We start from the raw sequence: 21,426 nt of genomic DNA on the forward strand, positions 1-21,426 counted from the left end.
CGCGCTCCTGGGTCGCCGCAGGCATTCCCACCGCGGTAATAACCCGGCCTGGCAGAGCCTCCTGGTGCCACTGACCCTCTGCTCGTCTTCCGCTGAGGGTGGGGGCGGGGCGTTTCCTCCGAGTCGCACTGGAGCCTTTGGCCCGAGTTTCACTCTCACCCGCCTCTCATCGCTAAAAAATGCAGTTCAGCCCCGAAAAAAGGCCGCGCCTTTGCGGGGTGAAGGGTATTGCAGAGGCCGCGTAAAATGACTAGGTCCGCGGGGTTTGTAGTCGGGCGCGGCTTCCGCACGGCACCCGCGACCCTACTCGGCAGGCAGAGGCCAGAATCTCCCCTTCGACCTACAGCGCCCAGTCCCGCCCTCTCTTTGCGCTCAGAAAATGGAAATAGGACCAGCAGCGCACTTTGCTACAGCCCCAAACCGGCAGCAACTTAAATGTCTTTCCCTAAGAACCTAGGTGACACGCACGTTGGTGCACCCCTTGGGTCCTTGGGAAGAACCAAGGAGATCAAAGTGTGCTTGCGTGGAAAGACCCGTCAAGATGTAGTGAGTAAAAATGCATGTCGCAGAAAACACGGCAACACCGTCTTAAACAGTGCATCTAGGCGAATATATAACACATCGAGGTTGCAGAGAGAAAGATCTGGAAAGACACACCTAAAAGCGGGCTGGAGGAGTAAAGAGTGAATCTCAGTTTCTAAAAATTGCTTTTAAATGAACATACATTCATTTATTACCTGTGCGAACATTTTTTTTTTCAAAAATAAGATCTTTTAGAGTAGATTTATATGTACAGAAAAAATGAGAAGTTAACACTTGGTTTCTCCTGTTATTAGCATTTCCTATTAGCATGGAGCCTTTGCTACAATGAATGACCCAGTACTTCATTATTAACTGACGTCCATAGTTTATTTAAATTTCCTTAGTTTTTTACCAGGATCCCCTTCAGGATGCCACGCTACATTATTTTCAAATCTCCTTAGGCATTTCGTGGCTGTATTCTTGGGAGGAAGACCAACATGGGTACATGCTATCACTGAAGATTTCTCTCTCTCCATGTTGACCTTGATCACCTGCCTAAGGTAGTTTGTCGGGTTTCTCCACGGTAAATCTACTCTCCCCACCCCCACCTCTATTTCCATACTGTTGGGTGAACTTTTTTTTTTTTTAAAGATTTTATTTATTTATTTGACAGAGAGAAATCACAAGTAGATGGAGAGGCAGGCAGAGAGAGGGAGAGAGGGAAGCAGGCTCCCCGCTGAGCAGAGAGCCCGATGCGGGACTCGATCCCAGGACCCTGAGATCACGACCCGAGCTGAAGGCAGTGGCTTAACCCACTGAGCCACCCAGGCGCCCCTTGGGTGAACTTTTTAACGTGAAAAGTGTTCTTTACCTGAAGGAGAGTCGCTAACAAAGGTACATAGGGCCGGAGGAGGCTTGGAGAACGCCGTCCCCGAGATCGTAGCTCAGGCACGACCGACAGAGGCGGCGGGCGGAGCGGGAAAGCCCCTGACCAACCTCCTGGAGCCGGCAGGATCCCCTGCCAGCCCAAAAGAGCCAGAAGGCCGGCGATTTTCTCCCCCCGCCCCAGGAGGAAGCTCTCCGCCCGTTAGCCCTCCCGGCTATCACCTGGGGGCGGGGACGCGCTCCGACCCCACCCCTAGCCCCGCCCCGTCCCCTGCGCGAGCTGCTCCGCCCCGGGGCGCGTTGGCCACCGCCGGGTTTTCCGCCTCGCGCACTCCTCCTCCGGCCCCGCCCTGACGGTTGCGGTTCCCGAGTGCCCAGAGTGCCCCGAGTGCCCCGAAAGCCGGAGTGGGACAGAGCTCCAGGCCGATAGAGGCGCCGCGGCCGGGACGCCCGCGGAGACAGCCGCCGCTGCCCGGGGCCCCTCGCGGCCCCCACCCTTGTGATCAGTGGCCAGCGGCCGGGTAAGTGAGGGCTCCCTGGCCCTCCGGAGGCACGGGGCGGGGCGGCGGCAAGGGACGGGGTGGCGGCAGAGCGCCGCGGCCAGGCCGGTGAGCCCCAGACTGCCCTGCGCCCGCTCCCGTCCCGGTCCTGCCCTGCGGCTTCCTGGTTGCTCAGCACGGCGGTTGGGGGAGTTGGGGGGGGGGGTTGGTGTCGGGTTGTCGGGCTGGCCCCCGACGGGTCGTCGGCCAGGTTGCCCGGCTTGGTCGGCCGCGAGGGGCTGCCCTCTTTGAGGTAAGCGGTGCGCAGGCCGCCCCCCTGTGCCCAGGGCCACGTGACTGTGCTGCGCGGCTGGGGTCGGGGCCTCACCCGCTCCTGGGTGGGCGTGGGACGACTGGGTGAACTTGGGACCGGATGAACCTGCGACCAGAAGGCGACTGACTGGTATGGGGGTGGCCGATGGTCCGGGCCCCTCTGACCCAGCGGAGTTCTCAAGAGTGTAGGTGCCCTTCCGGGGCGTGTGCTAAGGAGGGCCCGTAGAGGAGGCTGGCTTCAGGAACTTTCCTCCTGAACTGGGAAGATGCAAATCCTGGGAGCTGTTGGTGTTGGAGATTGTTTGTTAAGGCCCCTTGAGAAAATGCGGAACTACCCCGGCGCTGTGTTCACCTTTCTGCCTTTCCCCTTGAGCTCTACGTAACCCGTGGAAGGCTTAAAATGGCAGAAACCCATTTTATTGGTTTAAAGGACAGTTGGGAAGTTCCCCTTCCGAGGAGAGAAGTTAAGCTGGCCAGTTCTAGCCCAAGCAGGTTACAGTTGCCGCCCCGTCCCCACCCCCGCGACATTTCTCTCAGCTTCCCCCATCAGTGACCTTGCTTTGCTTTGGGTATCCAAGGTAGACAGCGACGCCGCTCTCTCTCCCGACCCCACGTTTTGCTTCTGGCTGCCTTGACCTGAGCGTGAAGTGGCGCTGGCGCGCCTCTTCTCTGCTCCCACTACGGGAACAAAAACTTGCAGGGGAGGGCAGGGCTGAGTCCTGGAGGTGGAGGCTCAAGGTGTGTTCTCTTTCTTCACTCCTAAATGGCTCTCATTATGTTCCTTCATTCCTTCCTAGCTTCAGTCCATTGTTGGGGATTCCAGGAGGATTAACAGTTCTCCTTCCCTCAAGGCACCGTCCTGTGCTTCAAGGTGGTCCCTGGCAAGACAGGTGCTAGGGAAATCTGTTACCCTGGCATGGGTTGCTCGGTACCTCCGGGTCCTACATCCCTCCCTCTTGTCTCTTATAAGTCTCTGTGCCTTGGGTTCCTCATCTGTAAAGTGGGGATGATAATACCTACCTCACGGTGGCATTGTAAGGGTTAAATGAGTTAATACGTGACAACCATACCGCCCAGGCACAGCGCTGAGCTGGTGACTATTTGACCATACCTGTGTGCTCTAGGTGGATGTCACCTACATGGGGTAAAGCCTGTGCTCTAGGTGGATGTCACCTACATGGGGGAAGGGCCTAGGACACAAGTGTCAGCAATAATAATACAGTAATAATAGCTGTTGTTTCTTTCATGCAGCTGGAAGTCCATTCAAATCGAATTGCTCTCCTGCCAGTCCCTGTTTTAGTTCATGTTGTTCTGCCCTCCTGGAATGTCCTCCTTCCCCATCTCTGCCCATGATTCCCCACCCTTCTGGGAACCATCCAGGAGCTTACTCCGAGCTGGAAGGGACAAGACATACTCTGAGCCCACGCTGCCCTCCTCCTCCACTCCTTTGGCATCCCTTCTCCATAGTCGCCTTACTTAGTATTTGTGTGGCCCCATGTCTTATCCCTGCCCCGTCCTTTGTTTTTGGAAGGCGGGGCTTACTCATGTTTCTTACTTGTGCCTTGGTTGCACAGCACCCAGGATGGGCTCTGCCTAATATATGTCCTAGCAGAATTTCGCTGAGTGTGAGAGGCAGGCCAGGGAAGTAAGGTTTTCCTTGATCTTAGACCTTGAAGGCTCAGTTTGGGTAGGCAACGAAAGAGAGCCTGAGATAGAGCTAGGGCAAGGCTGACAGATACCTGTCTTGGATTGCTTACCTAGAAGGCCAAGATTCCGTGGAGGATGGGTCCTCTGGAGTGACGGGAGTAAGAATCCAGCCAGAATAGGTTAGTGTGGGCTCTTGGGAATTCATTGCAGAACAGAGAGGCAAAGTCGGTATAGGCAGGAGGTGAATGTAGAAAGGAAATCTGTGTCGAGTGCTGGGGACCTGTGCCGAGGACCCAGGGCCTTTTTGGAGTTCACCCTCCTTCCTCTTGGATTCACCTCCTCCTTTCCTCTCTGCCTAAGCCTGAGGCAGTGCCTGGTGCTTGATCCCGTGGTGGGTCACTCAGGGAAGACTGTGCGCTGGTGTGCTTCACAGTCACAGCCAAGCAGGCCAACTCAGGTCTACTGGACTTCTCTCTACAGCACATTCTGATGCCATTGTCCCCTGGTGCCTCAGGAATTTGAGTGATCCTAGATAGGAAAGCCCTTAGGCTTTCAGCCCTTAGGCACCTGTAAAGGTGAAGAAACTGAAGTTTCTTTGTTGGGAATTTGCATTTTAAAAAGGAGTTGTTGAAATTCAGTGAAGCTTTCTAGTAATGCTGAAACTATAGCACAGTAGGCCCACTTACCCCCCTTCCCCTCAACTCCCCCCCAATAAAATAGAGGTCTGATGTTACCTGGTGGCTTGTATTCTGGAGGATTCTAACAGTACATAGGGCCCAAACAGAGGCTCCAGTACGCTGTTAGAAGAAAGTAGTGGGTGAGGGCAACAATGGAGGAGTCAGGAGACAGAGTTCTCCATTTTGGGTCACTGGGACAAGTTGTGGAGCCACACAAGGTCCCAGTGTTCTAGATGGTAAAATGCCTGCCTCATGTGGTTGTTTGCAGATTCTGGTGAGAAGATGCTTGTGGAGGGGGTTTAAGATCAGCCAGGGCTTGATCATGATGGTGTTGATCTCTTGGGTGCTTTACTGCAAGGACACTTGAGACAGGATGGAGTGTGCCGACTGTTGGCCCCTGACTCTCTGATCCCTCAGTGACTGGTCTTCCAGGGGTTGTGCTCCTGAAAGTCCCACGGACTCAGCAGAAAAGAAGGGAAGAATTGTTGGTGAAATTGCAAGGGAAGTCTGGTGTCCCCAGCCTTTGTCACCTGGAGCTTGGGGGTAGGCTGGCTGGGAGGACCATGAGCTGAGAGGAATGTGAATGAAGGTGGAAAGGAGAAACCCAGAGGGGGTTAGCTGGGGGGCTGGGGGGGGGGCGAGCATGTGGCAGATTAAGCCTGGGACTGGCTCTCTAGGGGGAAAAGTATGTTTATGTGGGGGGGGGGGGGTCAGCTGGCAGTAGCAGATGTGAGCTTGCTGTGGCCACCTAAAAGGTCATGGCTATTTTTAGGAAGTGGGTGACAAGGCATGTTTCTGTTGAACCAACATTGTGAGTACCCACTGTTTGCCCAGCCCTGCGCTGTGCGCATAAAAGCACAGTCCACCCCACCCACCCTAGGTTGTCTGCCTGGATTCCCCAGAGATGTGGCATACTGGATGAGAACCAGGTCTGGAAGGTGGCCAAGATCATGATTGTGAATTCAGTTTTGGACATGGAGCGTCTTGAGATGCCTTTGGGGTACCAAGGAGTCAGGTGTGTCTGGAGCTTAGGAGGACTCTGGGCTAGAGAGACATTTTTGTCTAGATTTATCTGCTATAAAGGGCACGATGAGATTGAGGAACTCACCTTGAATAGCTGAGTAAAGGAGCCTGAGCCCAGGAAGGAGCTAGAAAAACAGCAGTCCATGAGGGGAGAGGAAAAGCAGGACAGTGTCAGATCATAGAAGCCAGGGTGAGTCCACTTCAGTTGGTGGGAGTGACCACGGGTGCCCACTGTTGCTGTGGGAAGTGATAAGGAGGATACGCAGCACGTTAGCTGTGGCTGTTTTGCTGGGAGGCTGGTGGAGAAGCCAGATGGGAATGAATGGGCGGAGGATTTGCAGGAGTGCGGATCAGCTGTGCTGAGTATAGACAAGCTTTGAAGGGAAGGAGAGGCGTTGGGTGATGCAGGAGGAGGCCGTTGGGTGATGCAGGAGGAGGCCGACACCGAGGGGGTGTTTATTTCTGTTTCTCAGATGATCCTCCCATTCCACCCTGAGAAATCAGCAGTGTGGATGGCCGTCAGTCCAGCCCTGCCAATTCCTGTGTCGTATGGACACAGGCACCTGTAAAGGTTTGCTGCTGCTGCTGCTGCTGCTGTTTTTTAAGGATTTTCTTTATGCATTTTAGAGAGCAAGAGAGCAGGGAGAGGGGCAGAGGAAGAGGGAGAAGTAGTCTCTCTGCTGAGCAAGAAGCCTGATGAGAGACTCCATCTGTCCCAGGACCCTGGGATCATGACCTGAGCCAAAGGTAGACGCTTAACCAACTGAGCCCCGCGGGTGCCCCTGTAAAGGTTGGCTTCTCTCACAGAATGGTTTCATGCTGCACCCCTTATTCCGCAGCTGGTGGTTTTGATTAGTTGATCAGGGGCAGTAACCCTGAGTGAGCCGTGTTCTGGGTCGGTAGCCACTGTGGAATGATCTATAGTGCAGGGGGACTGTGGTATATACAGTCTTCCCTTAATTGATGGGTATGGGGACCATTGACTATTTTTATAATTTGAACTAGTGCTGGAATGAGCAACGAGTAGGGCCCTGATAGGGATGGCATCGAATGTATTCATTTATAAGGAAGAGTTGACATTTTTATAATACTAATTTTTGCAAATCAGGGACAGATTACAGGCCTTGTAATACATCTTTAGTAGATATTATGAATGGGATTCTAACTGGATTTGCTAGCCGGATAATAATCTTTTGTATCCTTTCCACTTTTTTTTCCTGCTTCTTGGCCATTAATTCCAGCCTTTATCACTATTCATTCTTTTTTACTTTTGGCTTATTTTGTTGCTCTACTTTTAATCTCTAAATTAGTTCACTTATTTTTTTAGTTTTTTAACTTAAAAAACATGTAAAGTTCAACATTTGTGTGTAACAACCCTAGCTGTTTGGCCTTCGAAAGGCTCGCCTTTCCATTCCTTTATGGCCACCACAGAGATCAGGGATTTTTTTTATTTCTTTAAGTTTATTTATTTATTTAAGTAGTCTGCACCCAACACAGGGCTCAGACTCATGACCCTGAGGTCAACAGTCTCACGTTCTTCTGGCCAGCTGCCCTGCCATGTAGATCTCTTTTGATCCAAGGATGTTTTAGAAGACAGGATCCTAAATTTAACCAGTAACCGGTTTTGTGGGGAGTATGATTACATTTTAATGTCGACTGCTGGTTTTATTGGGTTATGTTTAGTGAATGTGATCCGCAAAATTTTTTCTCCCTGGGCGGTATCCAGATTTTCTCTGTGGCAAGTACATGATCATACTAGAAGCTCTCACGGACAGGAAAGGTTACATATTCCTGGTGGGTCACAGACTGTAAGATGTATCTGTTAACTTGAGCTTGTTTGCCTTTCCTTGCATATTGGTCGGTCAAATTCTGTAAGAGGTCCCCAAAATTCTCGCTATAATCTCCAGTTAAGTCAGGCAGTACTTACCTTCGTTCTCGATGTAGGGACCAGACATCCATGCTTAATGTGTACAGGTTTATGAGGCTGATCTGTGCAGATAGTACTTCGCATCATTTGTTGCTTATTTTAATGCTTTTGGCCTTTGGCCTTCATTGCCACATTATCTGTATATTGGGAGACCATATTGCCAAAGGTCTGGGAGAATCCTTTCTTCTTCAGAGACCAAAAATAAATAAAAAGTGCATTTTGTAAGATAGTAAATGAAAGGCTCAGAAACGCAGAGGCAGGCAGAGGCAGGCATCGGCCCGGGGCTTTACACCAGGACCTGTTTTAGTTCAGGCTTATGCGCAGTATGTCAGTATGTGATCCTCTGGTCTCCCGGACCTGCTTCTCAGCACCCCAGTTGTCATGAAATAATCCGGTCCCAGTGGTCACCAGGATAGCCAGCTTCTTAGGAGGGATGGATAAAATAAGATTTGCCTGCAAGCTCCAGGGACAGGGCCCACACTGCCTCTCTTCTTTTGTGGTTCTTGTCCCTTCCTTTGTGTCCAAAGACAGGGACAGCTCTGACTGGCAGTTACACTGTTCCTTCCTGGTTTGTGACAGCACACAGCCTTTCTCTGTTCCACAAAGGATATGACAAAACCGTCAGTACGCAAAAAAGTCCCAAGGCCAACTTAGGCCACAGCCTGGGTGGCTCAGTTGGTTGAGCTTCCAACTCTTGATTTCAGCTCATGGGATTGAGCCCCACATCAGGCTCCACACTAAGTGTGAGCGTAGAGCCTGCTTGAGATTCTCTCTCTCCCTCTCCTGCTCTGTGCTCACTCTCTCTCAAATAAATAAATCCTTTTTAAAAAAAGGATTTTTTTTTTTTTTAAATATGTCTTTTGTGCTCAGCACATGACCAGGGTGTGGGAGGATGGCAGAAGGCAGTGGCAACAGCAAACCGAATTTGGGGGTTTCTGTCTTTGATAGCAAATTCAGACTGTTCACATACCAGACCGTCTTGATTTTATTCCTTGGATCTTATTTTCTGTTTATTATTTTCTATACCTGGGTGTTACTTCTGTCCTGATTTCTGCTGACTTGGGGAGGTTTCTCATCATCCCTCTTCCCTTGCCTGTCTGCATTACGATTCAGTGTTGGCTGTGGATTAGGAGAGGAACCCCCTCTCTCCTCAGAAATTGGAGGCCGGGGTCCATGTCTGCTCATTGAGGTCATCCTGGCACCAGGCTGCTGGTGTGGAGTTGCCCCCAGCACTCTCTAGGGCTGTGGTTTCTGAATATAAGCGTATCTAAGACTAACTGGGAAAGTTTGTTAAAACACAGATTTCTACTCCCTCCGCCCTGAAGGGCTCTGATTTAGGAGGTCTGGGGTGAGGCCTGGACATCCTCATTTTTGATAGCCACCCCTGCTGTTGCATCCGCGTGGGGACCCTCCCGGAGGGAAGGACCTCCGGGGCCTTCCCTTAACCCTTGTGGTGCAGGGCAGCTGGCTTGCAGGGCCATGCCCTGCCTGGTTGCCAGGGAGGCTTGGAAACTAGTCCTTATTGGAGGCTACCATGTGCCAGGCAACAGTTGTTGTTCTGTGCCACAAGTAAGAGGGGGCAGATGGTCGTAGGGGACAACCAGAAGTTCCTGGGACACCACCCACTGCTGTGTTTAATTTGAAACTCCAGTCTTGCCATCGGCCAAGCTGGTAATCCTTGGTTAGGAAGCGGGAATGGGGGGCGCCTGGGTGGCTCAGGTCATGATCTCAGGGTCCTGGGATCGAGCCCCGCTTCGGGCTCTCTGCTCCGCAGGGAGCCTGCTTCCCTCTCTCTCTCTCTCTGCCTGCCTCTCTGCCTACTTGTGATCTCTGTCTGTCAAATAAATAAAATCTTTAAAAAAAAAAAAAAGGAAGTGGGAATGGCCTGTCACGACCAGAATAGTATGTCGTGATGGTGACAGTGGCGAGCCCATAGGCAGTGCAGGGCATGGCCACCTCCAACCCCGTGGCGGGTACACAGAAGGCCAGCAGCTGCTGCTGCTGCTCGCTGATGAACTGAGGATTCTCGCTCCTTCTAGGCTGCCCCCAAGAGTCCGGTCCCTTCCTCATTTTGTCTTAACATTTCCGAAGCTCCATCCAGCCCTGGGGGCGAGGGGGTTGGCACCCAGAAGGGAGCTGAGTGGAGGGGAGATGGTGTGGGCTGTGAGTGCGTCAGCCCAGAAGCCAAGAGACATGCTTCTGGTCTGTGTTCTGCCTCCAACCCCGTCCTGGGACATCAGGCAGATTATTTCTGCTCTCTGGGCCTCCACTCCCCACCTTAGTAAAATAGGCTGGTTGAAGCCGATGATTTCATGAAGGCCACTGCCAGGTCCAGTATTCTAGGATTCCTGTGTAATCCAATGCCAGGGCACTGGAAATTGACTTTTTATTTCTAGGACGTGTCTTTCAGAACTGGCTTGCTCAAGTTCAGCCTTCCAGTAAGGCTTAAACACTACCCCATTGCTACTTCCCCAGCCTAGCCTGCCTTGTTTGGAGCATCTCTCCGCTGTTTAGCCCCAGTGCCAGCCCTGGGGCAGTCTGAGGTACAGACTGGCTAATGATTGACTTAGGCTCCAGCAAGCCTTTGTTCACGGCCTGTGGGTGGGGAGTTCAATGTTTAACAGCACCTTGTGCAGGCTTTTTGTTCAGTGAGAGGGAAAATACAGTCAGGATTGGTGGGGGTCTGCCTGGGGCGCTCTGGCTTGTTTCTGTGGCACTGTGCCCACGCCCCAGAGAGGCAGATCCCCATGAGGGCGGGACACTGGGACTCTGCATCCCTGTAGAGAATAGGGCCACTTACCTTGCAGAGTTAGGGATGTTCGTACACCCTCAAAACACTTGAAATCCTGCCTTGGAGTGAGAGGGAAGGAGAGAATGTCCTTGAAGTGTCTTCCTCTCTGCCCCCAGAATTCCTGGAGCCTCTGCACCAGAATGTCTGACCAAAGAGGCCATCAGAACAGGTGCCACCCAGGATGTGGAAGAGATGAATCAGGGTCCACTGGTGTCACGTCGTGGTGCCCAGCCCTCTGCTAGCCAGTGGCAGGTGGAGGAGAGACCTGTCCTACAGCCTAGGCTCTGCCTCTTGCACCGAGAGGCCTAAGAAATAGTAATTCTGGCTCTGGCGTCAGTTGGTGTGACTCTGGCTTGCCAAGAATCATCTCTGAGCCCTGTTCCCTTGAGGGGATCTTATCTGTCTTGTAGGAACACTGTGAAGATGAATGAGGCAATATATAATGAGGTAATCCGTGTCTCGACCATAGGTACTGGGAAAAGGGGAGTAACGTTCATTTACTAGAGGATATTAGGCCAAGTGCTGATAAGTTCCAGGAATAGCAGTCATTAGGGGTAGAGAGATCAGGGTGGGCTTCCTGAAGGAGGTGGGGCTCTGTCTTGGCTAAAGGAAGGCCAAAATTGACATAGGCTTAAGGAAGGCGTAAAGGAGCCAAGGAGGGCAGACTGGTTAGAAGGAACCAACTGAACAAAAGTCCTGAAGATAGAAAGTGCCAGGATAACATCCTGACTGTGAACCGCAGTCCTGTTTGGGAACCTGCCGTCAGCTTGCTGTGGCCTAGTGTAACTCTTGGCCCAGGGCCCTTTGGCAGAGCCTAGGATCCCCCCTGCACAGGGGTTGGCCCATGCCTGAGATCGAGATCCGAAAGAGAATCTTCTCTACTGGGAACTATAGGCTCTGATGGGGATCTCTTTCCACTTCAGCAGCACAAGGTTGGCCGGGAACTTTGTCACCCTTAGACGGAAAGGTGCTGGTAAGTGTTATTTGAAGGAGAGGTTTCTTGGGGCTTCTAGGTGAGGTGGGGGGGCCTCTCATGTATCTGGGTTCGAAGGGACTGAGCTTCTCCAAAGCCATTTGAACAGGCGCTCCCTGCTGCCTTCCGTTCTAGCCCTCCCTGCCACCCCCTTCCCCCAGTTCACTGTGAGAGGATCTGTGATGGGCTGTTGGCTTCATAGGGCTCATTGCCTCTTAACTGGAAGGGCCCTGGGTGACATCACCTGTGCCTTTGACTACACATGCAGGTACCTGCAGGGATAGCCCAGCTTGGGACAGTGGGCTGCTGCAGTAGGCACCTGGCTGAAGGGGTGGTCGCTGCCTCCCTAGCTGTGTGCTACCGCAAGGAAATAGGACCTGTGTTGCCAGATCTCCTATTTTTCCATCAAAAAATTTTTTTTAAAAGTCAGGCCCAGCTCTTTTATAGCCGCTCGCCTTCCCCCCCAGGAAATAAATGTGAACTACAGAACCCTCGTGGAGCCCCAGGTTCTGGGCAGCACAAGCCCAGAACCACACACCCCTCATAGGCTCACCCATTTAATAAGTGAGGGAGAAAGATGCCCAGAAGAGCCTTAGGTTGGTCAAGACCCATCAGAGGAGCCAGTTCTCTATACTCTTCTCCCTCCTTCCTCTCCCAGAGGATGTATTTCCTGATTCTCTGCCATAGTCTCCATTCTTCCTAGGAATGGCTCTTAAACCCCTTGTGGATAACTTCCTGCAACTGCTCTGTTGTGTTTATGTCACCAGGCAGAGGGAAAGCCTGGGGCAGGCCAGGACTTTGGTTTTTTCCTCCTCCTTTCCCAGGTAGCCTAGCCCAGCCCTGGGTTCCTCTCTGAGCCCAGAGGTGGAATTACTATGAAGATAATGGAATGTAAGTTTCCACTTCAGGAGACCCTCCACTCCCTGCACCTTATTTGCCAGGGAGGGGTCCTAGCAATGATGTGTATTCATTTTCTGGAAGAAGACCCCCAAAATCATGTGAGCTTCAAGCCCCATAAAACCGGGACTGACCCCTGTAGATGCGGTGACTGGCTGGCATCCTGTCTTTTGGATTGACCTCTTATTTGGGTGGGGGGCAGGAGATCGGGGTCCTGGGCCAGCCCTCTTAGGATCTTGGTCTGTCACCTGGGCACGTCATTTCCTCCTCTCTGGTTGTCAGTTTCCCCATCTGAAATGAGAGCCGGGGTGGCGTGGGTAGGAATGAACTGAGTCATGGCTAGGACTGAGTGAGCTCCGGGCCCCCCGCTGTGCGATCCTGGCAGGTTGGGGTGCGATGGTCCCGCCGGGGTGGAGCACACTGCCAACCTTTTCCCTCCCCAGAGCGTTTGCATTGCTGGCGGGGTGTGTCTGGCCCGGCCACACAGAACCACTCACAGGCCTGAGCCTCACCATGGTGATTCTTGTTGACTGATAAAATACCAGGGAGCAAAGCTTTATGGAGGTTTTATTCCCAGACCTGCAGAAATGGTGAGCACCTGGTCCTTCCTTTTTCGGTTGGAATAGTCAATTTATTCCTTCCTCTTCCCTTGTCAGGGAAAGCCTCCTGTGAGTTACATAGACTTGTGCCTGGGTCTTTTTACAAGGAAAGCAGAGGCTTTTTCAAAGGGAACACCATAGAAGGATTTGGAAGAAAGGAGATTATTGTCTGTGTTAAGTTTTGTATTGTTGCCATAACAAATTACAACAGACTTAGTGGCTTAGAATCACACAACTTATTTTGGTGGTAAAATAACATAACATGGGACACCTGGGTGGCTCACCTGGTTCAGCATCTGCCTTCAGCTCAGGTCATGATCCTGGGGTCCTAGGATCCTGTGCCTGCTGCTCCCCTGCTGCTGCGCTCTCTCTCTGTTAAATAAATAAATAAAATCTTTAAAATATACACATAAAATTTACCATTTTAGCATTTTTTAAAAAGCGTGTAGTTCCAAGGCACTAAGGATGTTGAGACTGTCGTGTGGCCAACAGCGGCTCCCCGGGCTCCCCCCTTCCTCCCTGACCCTGGCTACTACAGTCCTCTCTGTCTGCATTGGGCTGCTCCAGGCACCTCCCGACAGTGGACTCACACGGTGTTTCTCTGTCCATGATGGGCTGAGTTCTCAGCATAACATCCTGTGTTCAGCCCTGCCGAAGCACCTGTTGCAATCTCCTTCCTTTTTAAGGCCGAATAGTATTCTGTTCTGTGTTCTATATCGCGTTTTGTTTATCGTTCCTTTGGGCGGCCAAAGCAAGCGCCCCCAGCAGGGCTCAGGCACCCCCAGTGCCTGGTTGACATCCTCCTTCTTGGCTTACGGGCCGTCCTGGGAGCAGCCCCTCTGCAAAGGTGGTGTCGCCAGGAGTCGTCACCCCCAGGTGGAGGGGTGTCTCAGGGAGACACAAACCTGTGTCTCCTCAGCCTGCACTGCACTTGGAAACACAACCACAGTTTCCTCTTTTTGTGTGTGTGTGGGGGGGGTGTTTCCTTAGGACCTGACCACAACTTGGACTTGTCACTGCCACTCTGTCTGTCACAAGAACCTTGGCATCTGCCAGGACCGAGCCCCAAGGCCTCCTCACGTTCTGGGCTTGGGTGTGAGCCAGTGTTGACACCATGTATGGGTTCACCTTCATTTTCCATTGCTCAGAGATCCCAAATTGGGATTGGCCTGTGACTAAGCGTCGGCCCTTCCGGAAGCCCATTTGGTGGGGTGTCAGAGGGAAGCTCCCATGAACAGGAAGGAGCCAGGTTTGTGAGAGAGCTATGCTGTGGAGGGGTGGGAGGGAGACCACAAGCTGGTGTGTGAAAGTGGTCACTGCTGCCTCGCTGCTCCCCTTCTCAATACCCAAGGACCGGGTCTAGAAAGGCAGCTGGGAGGAAGGAACATGATTTCCATCAGGGTGAGGACCTGGGGTCAGAGTACTGACAGCAGGTACAGGGGCGCAGGAGCTGCTTCCCTGGGTCCCTCCTCACAGGCAGAATCTTCTCCAAGAGGCCTTTTCAGAGGTGCTTCTCTCCCCGCACCTGGCCTCCCCCTGCCCTGTCTGCTTCTTGCTGCTGCTCCTCTGGCCCCTGCCATTCCTGGGGCATGGACTGGGCACCCAGGCACGCAGAAGGGAAAGAAAGAAAGTTTTGCCAGTTTCCTGTTGGTGAATTCCCCCTTGGGGAGACAGGAATATCCAACACAGCCATTCCCAGGACCTGCTCTTCCAGAACTGGGTTTGGTATGGGAGAAGGAACTGGCCAGCAGGATTCTTATCACGTGCTCTACCCCCACCGCTAGCATTACTCCCCAGTTCTCCATTCTCTCCCCACACTGTCTCCAAGTTTCTTAGCCCGAGTATTATCAAGTGGGCTTCTAGTCCTCCTGTTTGCTATTTTGTACTGGAGAAACTGGTATCATGAAAGGTTAAGTGAAATTAGAATATATTTGATATTAAACTGTTGCTATCCCCATTTTACACATGTGGAAAACCGAGGCCCAGAAAGCTTAGGTAACCTGCCCAAGGTCACACACCTAGTAAAGAGCAGGACAGGGATTTGAACCTGTGCGGTCTGGCTTCCGAGTTCATGTTCTTCCCACCAGCCTATCCTGCCGTTGATGAAGTACCCGGGGTCCCAGTGAGGCCTGAGATCCTGATTCCTAATCCCAGGCTAGTCCCTTAACTGGCGCTTTCAGTTTCTGAGATACTGGTGTCCGGGGCAGGTGAGCTCCAGGAGGAAGTAGAGTATAGCATGGGGGTAAAAGTCTGGGGCTTTGGAACCTGGTTTCCTGGGTGTGAGTCTTGGCTCAGTCATTCACTACCTGTAACTGGTGAGTTCTATAATCTCTCCGTACCTCAGTTTCCTTATCTCTTAATAGTGGATCATAATCTCAGTGTTTGTTTTGTAAAGTTGTTGTAAAGTTGAATTCCATGTAAAGCACTTAATAGAGTGCCTAGCACATATTAAAGTAGTTAGTAAATGTTAACTGTTATGATTTCCTAATTAGCTGGAGAAATTTGGGGATAAAGTTAAGCAGTCTCCTTTGTTACAGGACTTCTCAGAGCCTTTTTTTTTTTTTAAAGATTTTATTTATTTATTTGACAGAGAGAGATCACAAGTAGGCAGAGAGGCAGGCAGAGAGAGAGGAGGAAGCAGGCTCCCTGCCGAGCAGAGAGCCCGATGCGGGACTCGATCTCAGGACCCTAAGATCATGACCTGAGCTGAAGGCAGCGGCCCAACCCACTGAGCCACCCAGGCGCCCTTCTCAGAGCCTCTTACCGTGCTATTATGAATGGGCACTTTGGGGAGGAGATGCAGTAGGCAACTTTTTCCAAAGTTTTGGACAACTAATCTCTCTCTCCTTTTAAGTTGCATCCCACTGAGTTCTCAACTTGGAAGATACTAAGCTGGTGTCCAAGAACATAGTTCAGAAAGCACTGAGCTGTAAATCAAGCTGCCTGTTTGTGCTGAGCTGGGGCTGGAGGCCCAGGTTATTGCTGAGCCAGCTCTGAGTGACTGTTATGTGTGTAGAGTTCTGTCTGTGTCTGGCTTCCCTCCTCCCCTGTAGGTGTGGGGAGAGGGAACAGGTGCCAGCCTAGGCACCTGAGGATCCCTGGAACCTCCTGACCATGAGGAATGGCTTTGGCAAACCCTAGTTCAAAGTGAGTGAGCAGAAGTGAGTGCCCCCTCCTCCCCAGGCACTCACTTCTGCCCGGGGAGGAGGGGTCCTACAGTAGGTCCCCTGTGGCAGGAATGGCTGGGAGCACCAGATAAGCCAGCCTAGCTCAGATGGAAGCAGCCCCAGGTGTTGCAGCGTGGCTCTCTTAGGAGAAAGCAGGCAGCGAGTAGAGTTCTACCATGGATGCTCTCCCTAGTGTGTGTATGGTTTGAGTAAACCGTGTCCCTGGTGTATTTTAGCTGCAAAACTAAGGGGGTTGGAAATTAGACAGCCTTCGAGGTCCCTTCCAGTGGGAACATTTGGGTAGTCTGTAAACCTGAGATTGGGGTAAAAACCTAAAGGGGTGTCCCCTTTCAGAGTCCTAAAATACAAAAGGAAGGACGAGCCCTGAGAGGGGGAACCCCCCCAACCCCCCGGGCAAAACCTCCCTTCACACCCATGGGATAGCAAGGTCTGTGGAGAACTGGACCCAGCACTGGGATCCTTTTCCACATGAGATTCTTAGAAGAGGATTGCTTTTTTTGAGAGAGAGAGAAAAGATGCATGAGAGGTGGGGGAGGGGCAGAGGGGGAGAGAATCTTAAGCAGGCTGGTGCTCAGTGTGGAGCCGGACTCGGAGCTCCATCTCATGACCCTGTGGTCCTGACCTGAGCTGAAATCAAGAGTTGGACGTTTAACCGCTCAGCCACCTAGGTGCCCCAAGGAAGTGGATTACTTTAAGTAGATGTTTCTATCTTGCTTTGGGTCTCATTCACACCCCATCTGGGTCATTGCCTCCTTTTGTCCAGCCCAGTGACCCGGGGAAGAATGCCCAGCACTCCCAGGGTGGTGTATGGAGGCCAGGAGCTGCTCAGACTGGCTGAGGGCGAGCAATGCCGGGTAGTAATGTGTCCCATTAATGACCCCCAGTCTGCCCAAACCTAGCCTGGTACGGGAGCGAGGAGAGTTTGCAGATAAGCAAATAAATCTCTTGCTTTAAAAAGGTTGTATACACACATGCACAAACATAAATCATATATATTCACACACATGCAAGTGCATTTATGTGTGTGTGTTTTGGTGGCGCGGGGTCTTGTATTACACATTAGAAACTGCCAGTAGTGAACTTTGGTTAGACCTTTGCTTTTCACTTTTTGGTGCCTTTCTGGTTGTGTGTGAATTTTCCTGCAGTGTGTTCTCATGTTTTTTATTCTTTAATTTTATTTTTTTATTTTTTTAGAGCAGTTTTAGGGTCACAGCAAAATGGTATGGAAAGTACATTACTATCAACACCATCAGTATCCATTGTCAACACCCCTGCCATAGGGGTGTGTGTGTGTTGTGATTGATGAACCTGCATGGACGCATCCAGAGTACATAGTTCACCTTAGGTTCACATCTGGTGTTGTGTGTTCCGTGGGTTTTGACTAATGCACCCACCATTTTAATATCATACAGAATAGTTTCACTGGCCAAAAAAAAAAAATCCTCTGTGCTTTGCCCATTCGTCCCTCCCTCCTCCATAATTCCTGGAAACCACTGATCTTTTTACCACTGGTTTTACCTGTTCCAGACTGTTGAGAGTTGGAAGCAGGCAGTACGCAGTCTTTTCTCATTTGCACTCCAGCTCCCTGCATGTCTTTTTTCCTGGATTGACAGTGCACTTCTTTCTAATACTGAGTAATAGCTCATCATCCTGGCATTTGTCCATTCACCTGCCTAAGGACTTCTTAGTTGCTTTCGCATTTTGACCATTATGAATAAAGGCTCTTATACACATCTGTGTGCACGTTTTGCGTGGACAGTTTTCAGCTCACCGAGGTTAATACCAAGGGCTGCTGGAGCATATGGTGAGAATGTGTTTAGTCTTGTAAGAGGCCGCCGGACTGTGTTCCCGAGGGCCAGTACCATGTTGCATTCCCAGCAGCAATGAACGAGAGTTCCAGTTGCTCCGTGCCCTCACCAGCAGTTGGTGGTGTCACTGGTAGGGACTTTGAGCATTCTGATGAGTGTGCAGTGGTCTCTCATTATTTATTTGCAGTTCCTCTAACGCTGTCTGATGGGGAGCATCTTTTCACGTGCTCGGAAGCCATCCATGTGTTTTCTTCGGGGAGGTGTCCAGGTCTTTTGCCTATTTTTTAAATTAGATTGTTTTCTTACTGATCAGTTTTTAAGAGTTCTTTTTTGGATAACAGTCCTTTATCAGATGTGTCTTTCGTCAACTTTTTCTCCCAGTTGGTGGCTTGGCTTCTTTTTATTTTTAAAAAAGTATCAGCAGAGAATCATCTGAGCTGCATGACTTAAACTCTGTATTTAAATTCTTATATCAAAACAGATTGAGGATTTCATATTAAAAGATGAATATACAGAAGACTGTTCCAGCCCCTAGGCTGCGGAAGGCCAGTGGAGGGGCCATCCCACAACAGCTTCCACCCTAGTCCTGGGCCTGCTTGGTTTGCTGCTGGGCACAGAGGGTTGGGAGGTCTCGCATGGTGCTACCAGGCCTCAGCCTGCTGCACGCTCTGTCCCCACCCAGGTCCCTCGCCGGCCTTCTGGGGAGGACACTTTTGTATCCGGGTGCCACAACAACTGCTACCACCCACCCTTCCTTCCCTTTTATGTGCTGGAAGTCAGGCCAGCTGCCTGCCATGTGGCACACGCTCCCTCCAGTGAGTCCCCGTGTCAGTGTCCTGACCGGAGACCAGAACCACCGCATAATGGGGCATCTGCCCAGCCTGCCAGAGCTGCTGACGGTCAGGAGGAGGAGAGCCTTGGTCAGTGCAGAAGGTGTGATGATACCTGTGGACACCGAAGAGAGAGCCGATCTAGTGGACTATAACTCAGCTGTGTTCCCTGTGGTGGAGAGCAAGTGCTGGATGGGCAGGCGCAGGGAGAGGAAGGTGCGGAGCCCCTCTTAGAAGCCCCACTTGAGCTCACCTGCGAGTGGGGATGGTGCCGGGAATGATTTCACGTGGTACAGCGGGCCCTGCTGGTGGTGGAAGTTACCCAACGACTGGAGGATGAGCGGATTTCTTCATGTTGAGGAAGGGGAAAGCAGGTAGACATTGTGAGTCGGAGAGCTGAGTGCCCGCAGCCCCCAGGTTGGGTAGGCACTGGGGGTGGGGACGTGCACCCTGAGGGTGCCACGGGTCATCCAGCTGCCGGGGCTCTTCTCCTGGCGGTTATCAGGCAGGTAAACCGTGGGGGCTCTGGGCATGGGCTGTGTGTTCGAATCCTAATCGGATGCGGGCCCTCTTGACACCATCGTGAAGTTGTGGGGGAATGTGTAGCATCGTTGTGGTAAGAGTTAGGGACAGGAGTACTGCTTGCGTGGCGGGACCTGCTGCTCTTGGGCTGGGGCGTGGTCGGCCTTGACGGTTCTGGAGTGTTGTCCTTGGCCCCTTTCCTACCAGTTACTTGGAAGAAAGCAAATGTCATGCTTACTGAACAAAGCTGAGCACTAAGATGTTGGACGCTGGAATGTCTGGTCCCTTCGGCGGGCTGAGCAGCACGCAGAAGGCACAGGAGGAGCAGGACAGGATCTGCATCAAGGCTTCTTGGCCATAACACTCTGTGTCTTAACCCAGGGAGGAGGGAGGCGATGATCCAGCCCTGCCCTGTGCTCTTCAGGGACCACAGCTGGGGCCTTGGGTTCTGAAGAGAGCTCCGAGACAGGGAAGGGAATGGTACTGCACACAGGAGATGGTGGGGAGATGAAGCTGCTCTTGGAGGAGGGCCAGTCTGGAGGTGGTCTTTAGAGGACGGCAAGACCCAGGGATGAAGGCTTGCTGCTCGGACGTATGGTCAGACCCGGCTCACTGCCAAAGGACAGCTTTTGACTCTTGCTGGGAAGTCTGCGAAGCCCTCCTGGGAATGCATGCCATCACCCTGGGAGCAGCCTGCCCTGTAGTCCTGTCCCAGGTGGGGAAACATGGGTGGACCCTCTGGGTCTGGGTCCCAGGGTGCGTTTCTGTAGGGCTGCTAACCTCAGCCACTGAGCCGGGCTGCCTGGGCCTGAATAGAGCCTGTGTGAGGTATTCAGATCTTGGAAGAACAGCCGTGGCCTCAAGGGAGCTCAGAAATCGCCACCTGAATGGGGCCTTTTTTTTCAAGTTGTTTTTTTAACAGGCAGTACACGCATGTAGCCAACAAAATGCAAATATGAACAGTAACCTTCATGTCTGTCCCCAGTTTTCCCTTCCAAAGGCAGCCAGTGTCACCAAGCTTCTTGTTTATCGTTCCAGGAATGGGTGTGTGTGTGTGTGTGTGTGTGTGCGCGCGCGCGCGCGCTCACAACCACCGAGTGTGTCTGTTTTACATCTTTTTTTTACAAAATGTTAGCTTAGTAAACACACGGCTTACACCTTGATCAAGAATGGCGATCATTTCATATTCCCAGTTACAGAACCGGCTAACTGTAAAATAGCTATGAGTGTTCGTTGTGCAGATCTGTTCTGATTCCCCGCACCAGCCGCTGCAGAGGGCTAGCTTGGGGGCTGTTATCCCAGAAGGCCCCAGCACACTCCCTGTCCCTGTCACTTCACACATGTGTAAGTGTTCCCCGGGAAATAAATTTCTAGAAGGGGAGTTTCTGGTTCAGACCAGGTCATTTTACATGTTGACATCTCTGTGTTTATAATCGGCGGTTCTCGCCTCTTAGTGTGCATAAAGCCTTCTGATCCTTTTCTGGAATTGCCTGTTTATATCATTTGTGTTTCTGTACTGGTAACTGGGTTTTTTTGTTTTGTTTTGTTTAATTGCAAAACATTTTTCTTAAGTTTGTTATTTCTCTTGTCTTTCTGTTGGTTTCCTTATTTGTTTCCTATTGTGCAGAACTTTAATTTTATGTCTTTGGGTTTCGGGGCCACTTCTTACATTTAAATCTCTGGTCTGGCTGAGATTAGTTTTGGTGTAGGGAACAGGGTGGTACCCAGCTTTTGGCTTGTCTCCCCCCCCCCACCCCCACCCCTGGCTGTGGATGGGGCCTTTTGGCTTCATTCTTCTGGGAGTCGAGAAGGGTGGCAAGGGGTCTTTGGTACCCAAAGACCTTTGGTACAGTCACCTCTAGACAAACTGACCAAAACATCCCCACGCCCATCATCCCTGTGGGCCCCATGGGGACCAGTGGCACCTAAGGAAGCCCTTCAGCCTCCTTGCAGACACCATGTGCAGATCTCCAGTGTAGCTGTGGAGGGCACACAGAATCCTGTAGGTGAATGATGGTGTCTAGAGCAGTGGTTCTCAAAGTGGGGTCCCTGCACCAGCAGCATCACCTGGGAATTAGTTCGAAATGCGGATTCTGGCTCTGCAGACTCAAACTGCAGTGGAGCCCAGCTGTGTGTGTTTAACAAGCCCTTTGGGGTTGTTCTGATGCATACGTTGCAGTTTGAGAGCTAGGTTGGGGCCCAGTGTCCAGGGGGAAGCAGGTCACCTGGGGTCAGCAAGAGTAATGGTTGAGGGGGCCTGCAGATCCCCTGACACCCTTACCTGTCCCTGGACACCGCTGTGGACTTTAGCAGCCACTGAACCAC

At 51.7% G+C, this 21,426-nt stretch overlaps 1 protein-coding gene across 7 annotated transcripts in view; it reads left to right on the forward strand.

Moving 5' to 3' along the window:
- Window positions 1-1,661: 1,661 nt before the first annotated feature.
- ANXA11 (annexin A11) overlaps window positions 1,662-21,426 on the forward strand; it is a 37,299-nt gene continuing 17,534 nt past the window's right edge. Inside the window, exon 1 of one of the 7 annotated variants that reach the window (XM_082721342.1) lies at window positions 1,662-1,928. The gene's annotated coding sequence lies outside the window, so the exon portion shown is untranslated. Of the gene's footprint in view, window positions 1,929-1,964; window positions 2,405-5,428; window positions 5,559-6,044; window positions 6,138-11,215; window positions 11,258-21,426 lie in introns of those variants that run through there. The other 6 variants (XM_082721343.1, XM_082721344.1, XM_082721345.1 and 3 more) reach the window with 6 other exon arrangements.

The sequence above is a fragment of the Mustela nivalis genome (assembly GCF_964662115.1).
Source record: "Mustela nivalis genome assembly, chromosome: 2".
Classification (NCBI taxonomy): Eukaryota; Metazoa; Chordata; class Mammalia; order Carnivora; family Mustelidae; genus Mustela; species Mustela nivalis.